Source organism: Procambarus clarkii, chromosome 34 (assembly GCF_040958095.1).
Source record: "Procambarus clarkii isolate CNS0578487 chromosome 34, FALCON_Pclarkii_2.0, whole genome shotgun sequence".
NCBI lineage: Eukaryota > Metazoa > Arthropoda > Malacostraca > Decapoda > Cambaridae > Procambarus > Procambarus clarkii.
This window is the reverse complement of record NC_091183.1, coordinates 31,200,134-31,208,540: the sequence shown is the minus strand read 5'-3', so window position 1 is coordinate 31,208,540 and position 8,407 is coordinate 31,200,134.

The window sequence follows — 8,407 nt, the reverse complement described above, 5'->3', positions numbered from 1 at the left end:
GTACATGGACATCCTTTCCCAATTTATTGGAATAAAGCAGAGTCATAGTATCAGGCTTACTCTCAACAACTAAATCGGCCACACAGGAATCTGGAACAACCACATCCCACTTCTCCACTGAAGGGGGTACTGGTTACTGGAACAAATGCTTGAGTAACATCAGAACTGACAACTGGATTTATATTAGTACTGACATCAGCACAGGTAGAATGGACAAAACCATCTTCTACAACAGGTTGTTCATTCATAGAACTAACTTCAGCACAGGCAGAATAATCATGGTCTGCAACTGGCTGTTTACACAAACGGGGATCAATCTCACCCACAACATGATTTATGGCCACATCATTACCCAATATAACATCCACACCTGGGATGGGCAACTGTGTACTAACACCCACAGTGCATAAACGTGGTGTAATGGTGGATCTGAAATTAATGTCTATTAGAGGTACAGTTTTACATCCTGCAACACTCTGAAGAACAACAAACTTTCCAGTATCTCTCTTTTCAACATCAGAAAGAATACTGGATGAAATTATGGTTTGGGAAGCACCTGTATCACGAAGAATAACCACTGGCTTCCACTTCCCATTAATACACAAAACTTCACCTGAAGACATATATGGTGAATACTGTTTCACCCAATTGGGGTTTACAGTTACATGTTTATTAGTAAGTTTATTTTGCACACCTCTGCAATAAATGAGACCAGTTGGTCGTAACTCAGGGTGCAATATAAAACATGAATTAATTCCATGGCCTTTTCTCTTACAATGGGAACAGGACCTTACAGTGGACACACTGGTAGAACCAACTGTAGGTTTAGAAATAACCTTATTATTATTTGACATTCCTGACAATGAAGTAGCAGGGTTAGGTTTTGTAAGAGAAGAGCTCATGGGAGTAACTGGAGCACTAGGACGGGATGGATTCTGATAAGGAGTTCGGGGAGCATTATAATTTACTCTACGACTAGACTTAGGTGAAGTGGCCGTAAACTGGGCCTTAGTCAACAACTCATGCTCATCCGCGAGCTTTGACAGCTCATAAATGTCTGTTACATTCTTTTGTTCTGCCATAAAAGTAGACAACTGGTCTGGGAGACATGACAATACTTCTTCCATTATAAGAAGATTCTTTAGAGCATCAAAGTCAGTGACTGAAAGTGACTTTAACCATCTGTTGCAAAAATTCGTCTTCTGACGAGTAAAATCTGCTATTGTCTGATCACTTATCCTCCTTAGGTTCCTAAACTTTTGCCTGTGTGCCTCTGGATTTATTTGGTATGCATTTAAGATGCTTTTCTTTACAAATTCGTAATCAAAGCTATGAGCGTCAGGTAGGGATGTAAAAATCTCCTGACTACACCCCTTAAATTGAGACTGCATAATGGCTACCCACTGATCCCTTGGCCAGTTCATACTGATGGCAATTTTATAAAAATGGGCAAAGAAAACCTCAGGATCCTCCTCATTGAACTTGGGTAACTCTATATACTTATTCATCCTTATGGGATTATTATCACTATTTATTGAAACATTACTAGTATTTCCATGCCCAGCTGCCATACGCTGTGATTCAAGCCTGAAGTTAGTGTCAGCCATTTGTTGTTGAATCTCTAATTGTTGCTTTTTTGTGGCTTCTATTTGCAACTGTGCCTCAATTTCTAAACGCCTAGTCTCAAGCTCCCTCTGCTGAGCTTCAGCCTCTAATATTTGCTGTTCTTTTTGAGCTTCAAGTTCTAATATTCTCTGTTCTTTTTGAGCTTCAAGCTCTAATTGGCGAGCTTCTAACTCAAGACGCTTTAACGTCATCTGATCACTCGACTCCTCTCTTAACTCCTCTAGAATTTCTTCCTCTAACTCTCCATTCTCAACAAAATGTGTCACAATGACTTTCAATATTTGGGCTTTAACCATTCTATTGTTGGCGGTCAAATCCAACTGATTTGCCATTTGTATTAACTCAGTCTTTTTAAGGCTCTTAATCCCTTCAAAGTCTGGGTGAGCCACCAACGCTGCAACTTTCTCCTCCATCGTTACTAACACTTGGCACTTGATTCACAACAATAATTAAAAACAATGGCACTGCACTACACTTCACTGTAAAATTGTCACCACACTGAAAATTCGCTTGGCCTCACTGCACAAACAAAATATATAGGATGACTTACCTCAAAATCGTGAAACGTTGTTACTTGACACACAGGAAGGCTTGCTTGGCACATGGAATATTCTTAAGAAACGCACAGACACTTGACACACTGGTACTCTAGGAAGGCAAGGTTAGATTAGCACAGTTAAGTAGGAACAATATATCCCGGACAGGCCCCCATAACTCTTGTTACCTATCGTTCATTACGGCTCGTGACCCTACAGCAGCCAAGCTTTAATTACGTCTAGGGATACCACTGCTGCTCTCTAAAGCGGGTCACCAGTGTAACCCCATGAATGATAACAGGCTAAGACTTAAAAGTATTTCTCCCCTTAGGACTGAAGAATTATACATATAACTTATAATATATATATTCAAAACAGTATAATATAAAAACACAGATGATAAAGTTAACTTATACAACAAACCAAAAGTATTGTCATCTCACTTAATATAACATAATATAATATGGCACAACAAGAAATAAACAGACTTATCTCCCACATGTTATTCCTTCGAGTCCCGTTCAGCTACTGAACTCTCGCTCTGTCGCTTACCCCTAAATCTCTCCCGTCTGCCTCATCCCAGGATGAGGGATGGAAACTAAGGACTTTTTAATATTTAAAACTAATTGAACAACCACTTGTTCTCAAAACACACAAGAATGCAAATTACAGATAATAGTTACTTACAAAATATATAAGTATAATGCCACCTGTTTAATTGCAGAAAATAAACAATTACCTAAAGTAAATAAAAGTGACATCTGGAACTCCCAACTGAACAGGTCCAGCTTTCCCGAATTTAACAGGTATTAGACGTGTGCAAAGCAACCGCGCTCCTGTCCCCACTGACGCTGCCACACCACACGATAATTTACAAAAACACAATGTGTGTTCATATACAGGCAATGATATAATAGAACAAAACAAAATTATTTTAAATTTATATACGTATTCTGCTAGGAGTACGTAACACTTCAGAGAGTCAGAGTGGTTGACAAATGGAATGCATTAGGAAGTGATGTGGTGGAGGCTGACTCCATACACAGTTTCAAGTGTAGATATGATAGAGCCCAATAGGCTCAGGAACTTGTACACCTGTTGATTGACAGTTGAGAGGCGGGACCAAAGAGCCAGAGCTCAACTCCCGCAAGCACAACTAGGTGAGTACAACTAGGTGAGTACAACTAGGTGAGTACACACACACACACACACACACACACACACACACACACACTCACACACACACACACACACACACACACACACACATACATACACACAGAAAGTCCTGGTCTAGAAAATGGGTGCTGAAGTTCAACTCTGGAAAGTGTAAGGTGATGAAATTAGGCGAAGGGAGCAGGAGGCTGAACACAAGGTATCATCTGGGAGGGGAAATCCTGCAAGAATCAAATAGAGAGAAGGCTCTGGGGGTTGATATCACACCGAACCTGTCCCCAGAGGCCCACATCAAAAGAATATCATCAGCGGCATATGCTAGACTGGCCAACATAAGAACTGCCTTCAGAAACTTGTGTAAGGAATCTTTCAGAACCCTGTATACCAATTATGTAAGACCAATCCTGGAGTATGCAGCTCCAGCCTGGAGTCCATACCTAGTTAAACACAAGACAAAGTTAGAGAAGATTCAGCGGTATGCCACCAGGCTCGTCCCGGAACTGAGAGGATTGAGCTACGAGGAAAGGCTAAAGGAGCTGAACCTCACATCCCTGGAAAACAGAAGAGTAAGGGGAGACATGATAACCACCTACAAAATTCTCAGGGGAATTGACAGGGTGGACAAAGACAAACTCTTCAGCACGGGTGGGACACGAACAAGGGGACACAGGTGGAAACTTAGTACCCAGATGAGCCACAGAGACGTTAGAAAGAATTTTTTCAGTGTCAGAGTAGTTAATAAATGGAATGCACTAGGAAGTGATGTGGTGGAGGCTGACTCCATACTCAGTTTCAAATGTAGATATGATAGAGCCCAGTAGGCTCAGGAATCTGTACACCAGTTGATTGACAGTTGAGAGGCGGGACCAAAGAGCCAAACCTCAACCCCCGCAAGCACAATTAGGTGAGTACAATTAGGTGAGTACACACACACACACACACACACACACACACACACACACACACACACACACACACACACACACACACACACGCACACACACACACACACACACACACACACACAACTATGTGTGTGTGTGTGTGGGGAAACTATGAGGAGATGAATAAATAAAGCAAATAAATAAAGCAAACAAAACAGTTTTCAGCAGCACCAGGAACTGCACCTCAGGTATATACGAAGTGAGGTGCGGTTTAGGACCACTGCCGGCCCCCGGTAAGAAAAAACAACAACAACTTTCCCACGAGTGAAAGTGTTTTGTACCATAATGTACAGAGTCGCGCTCCTCTGCCGCCCGCCCCCACCCCGCACGCGCGCGCCTCCGCCCGCGAATGAAAACGTGGCTTTCCGCCACGAAAAAAAACGCGGCTTTCCGCCGCGTAAAAAAGCGCCCCTCCGGGGGGGCGCAAAAAGGCTTCCTCTCCATCGCCCCTCCCCCCAGTGGAAAGAAAAAAGAAAGAAACAAGCGCCGTTACCTCCTGGAAAGCAAGTCTTCATGAGTTTCCAACAAGGGTGAAAGAACAGCAAGGGCGGTACCCAATCTAGATGATTTAATTAGCGTTCATTTAGAGATGGACGAACTACCTTATGTTAAGTTTTTAATTCAACTGCTCACAGACCATCCTGATATTGTCTGTGACTCGAGGGGAAATGTATTAAGTCCAGTACAGAATTTAAATATTTTGGATATAAGTTAAAAAAAAATGGATTATTGTTAGGCAGTCTTCAGAAAAAAAGTGAATTGTTAGATGAACGAAAAGTATTGAAAACAGTCGAAAGAGAGCCGACAGTCGCACGAAATTATGGCGTCACCTGTCCTATAGGTAAGGCCCGTATTACCAGTCATCGCCTCACTACCTGCCTACACCGTAAACAAGGACTATTCCATCCCCTAGGAGCTAGTCTAACTAGCAGCTATTCTTTCACAAGTCAAAACTTGTTAACGGGAGTGAGTATGGCGTTAATCCAGGGCAACTCCCAGTGAGATTTACCTCTGTTCAGTATTTGAGTATTTAATAATTTAAGTTTTTTGTATATATATATATATATATATATATATATATATATATATATATATATATATATATATATATATATATATATATATATATATATATATATATATATATATATATATATGTAATATAAATATGTAATATAAAGCAGTGTTTGGGCATCTGTGTTTGTGTGGTGTTAATCCTAATTGTGCTTACTTGGAGGTTGAGCTTTGGTTCTTGGGCCTGGCTTCTCAGTGGATAAGTGTGCTTATCAGTACTTAGAACATTTACTATTTGAGTGTAAGTGCACTCTCCTCCCGTTACTCACCTAGTTGCTCTAGCAGGGGGGGAAGGGTTGAGCTGACTCTTTGGTCCCGCCTCTCAACTGTCAATCAACTGGTAGGGAGTGTGTTTTTGTGCGTGTGTGTGTGTGTGTGTGTGTGTGTGTGTGTGTGTGTGTGTGTGTGTGTGTGTGTGTGTGTGTGTGTGTGTGTGTGTGTGTGTGTGTGTGTGTACTCACCTAGTTGTACTAACCTAGTGGTGCTTGCGGGGGTTGAGCTCTGGCTCTTTGGTCCCGCCTCTCAACTGTCAATCAACAGGTGTACAGGTTCCTGAGCCTATTGGGCTCTATCATATCTACACTTGAAACTGTGTATGGAGTCAGCCTCCACCACATCACTTCCTAATGCATTCCATTTGTCAACCACTCTGACACTAAAAAAGTTCTTTCTAATATCTCTGTGGCTCATTTGGGCACTCAGTTTCCACCTGTGTCCCCTAGTGCGTGTGCCCCTTGTGTTAAACAGCCTGTCTTTATCAACCCTGTCAATTCCCTTGAGGATCTTGAATGTGGTGATCATGTCTCCCCTAACTCTTCTGTCTTCCAACGAAGTGAGGTTTAATTCCCGTAGTCTCTCCTCGTAGCTCATACCTCTCAGCTCGGGTACTAGTCTGGTGGCAAACCTTTGAACCTTTTCCAGTTTAGTCTTATCCTTGACTAGATATTGACTCCATGCTGGTGCCGCATACTTCAGGATTGGTCTGACATATGTGGTATATAATGTTCTGAAAGATTCCTTACACAAGTTTCTAATGGCCGTTCTTATGTTAGCCAACCTGGCATATGCTGCTGCTGTTATCCTCTTGATATGAGCATCAGGGGACAGGTCTGGCGTGATATCAACCCCCAGGTCTTTCTCTCTCTCGGACTCTTGAAGTATTTCATCTCCCAAGTGATACCTTGTATCTGGTCTCCTGCTTCCTACCCTGCTTTCGGTACTTCATTACATTACATTTGCTTGGATTAAACTCTAACAGCGATTTGTTCGACCATTCCTGCAGCTTGTCCAGGTCTTCTTGAAGCCTCAAGCTGTCCTCCTCTGTCTTAATCCTTCATAATTTTGGCGTCGTCAGCAAACATTGAGAGGAATGAGTCTATACCCTCTGAGAGATCATTTACGTATATCAGAAACAGGATAGGTCCAAGTACAGAGCCCTGTGGGACTCCACTGGTGACTTCACGCCAGTCTGAGGTCTCACCCCTCACTGTAACTCTCTGCTTCCTATTGTTTAGGTACTCCCTTATCCACTGGAGCGCCCTACCAGTTACTCCTGCCTGTTTCTTTAGCTTATGCATCAACCTTTTATGGGGTACTGTGTCAAAGGCTTTCCGACAGTCCAAAAAAATGCAGTCCGCCCACCCTTCTCTTTCTTGTTTAATCTTTGTCACCTGATTGTAGAATTCTATCAATCCTGTAAGGCAAGATTTACCCTCCCTGAACCCATGTTGATGGGTTGTCACGAAGTCTCTTCTCTCCAGATGTGTTACTAGGTTTTTTCTCACAATCTTCTCCATCACCTTGCATGGTATACAAGTTAAGGACACTGGCCTGTAGTTCAGTGCCTCTTGTCTGTCACCCTTTTTGTATATTGGTACTACATTAGCAGTCTTCCATATTTCTGGTAGGTCCCCCATTTCCAGTGACCTACTATACACTATGGAGAGTGGTAGGCAAAGTGCTCCTGCACACTCTTTCAATACCCATGGCGAGATTCCATCCGGCCCAACAGCTTTTCTCACATCCAGCTCCAATAGGTGCTTCTTGACCTCATCTCTTGTAATTTCGAACCTATCCAAGGTCACCTGGTTTGCTGCCACCTCTTCTAGCGCCACGACATCTCCCTGTTCTATTGTAAAGACCTCCTGGAACCTTTTGTTGAGTTCTTCACACACCTCTTTGTCATTCTCTGTGTACCTGTCCTCGCCCACCCTAAGTTTCATCACCTGTTCCTTCACTGTTGTCTTCCTCCTGATGTGACTGTGTAGTAGCTTGGGTTCGGTCTTGGCTTTATTAGCTATATCATTTTCATAGCTTTTCTCAGCTGCTCTTCTCACACTGACATACTCGTTCCTGGTTCTCTGGTATCTCTCTCTACTTTCTGGTGTTCTGTTATTACGGAAGTTCCTCCATGCCCTTTTGTTTTGCTCCTTTGCTTTCATACATTCCTTATTAAACCACGGATTCTTCCTTTGCTTCTCTGTTTTTTTCTGTCGGGCTGGGACAAACCTGCTTACAGCCTCCTGACATTTTTGGGTGACATAGTCCATCATGTCTTGTACGGACTTGGTTCCGAGTTCTGTGTCCCAATGTATATCCCATAGGAATTTATTCATTTCCTCATAATTTCCCTTTCGGTACGCCAGCCCTTTGGTTCCCAGTTCTTTTTTGGGGGTGATAATTCCCAGCTCAACCAGGTACTCAAAGCTCAATACACTGTGATCACTCATTCCCAAGGGGGCTTCCAACTTAACTTCCCTTATATCCGACTCATTTAGGGTAAATATCAGATCAAGCAAGGCTGGTTCAGCCCCTCCTCTCATTCTTGTCGGTCCCTTGACGTGTTGACTTAGAAAGTTTCTTGTTGCCACATCCAGCAGCTTAGCTCTCCATGTGTCTGGGCCTCCATGTGGGTCTCTGTTCCCCCAGTCTATCTTCCCATGGTTGAAGTCTCCCATGATTAGAAGTCTGGATCCGTTCCTGCTAGCCACAGAAGCTGCTCTCTCTATTATATTGATGGTGGCCAAGTTGTTTCTATCATATTCCTGTCTG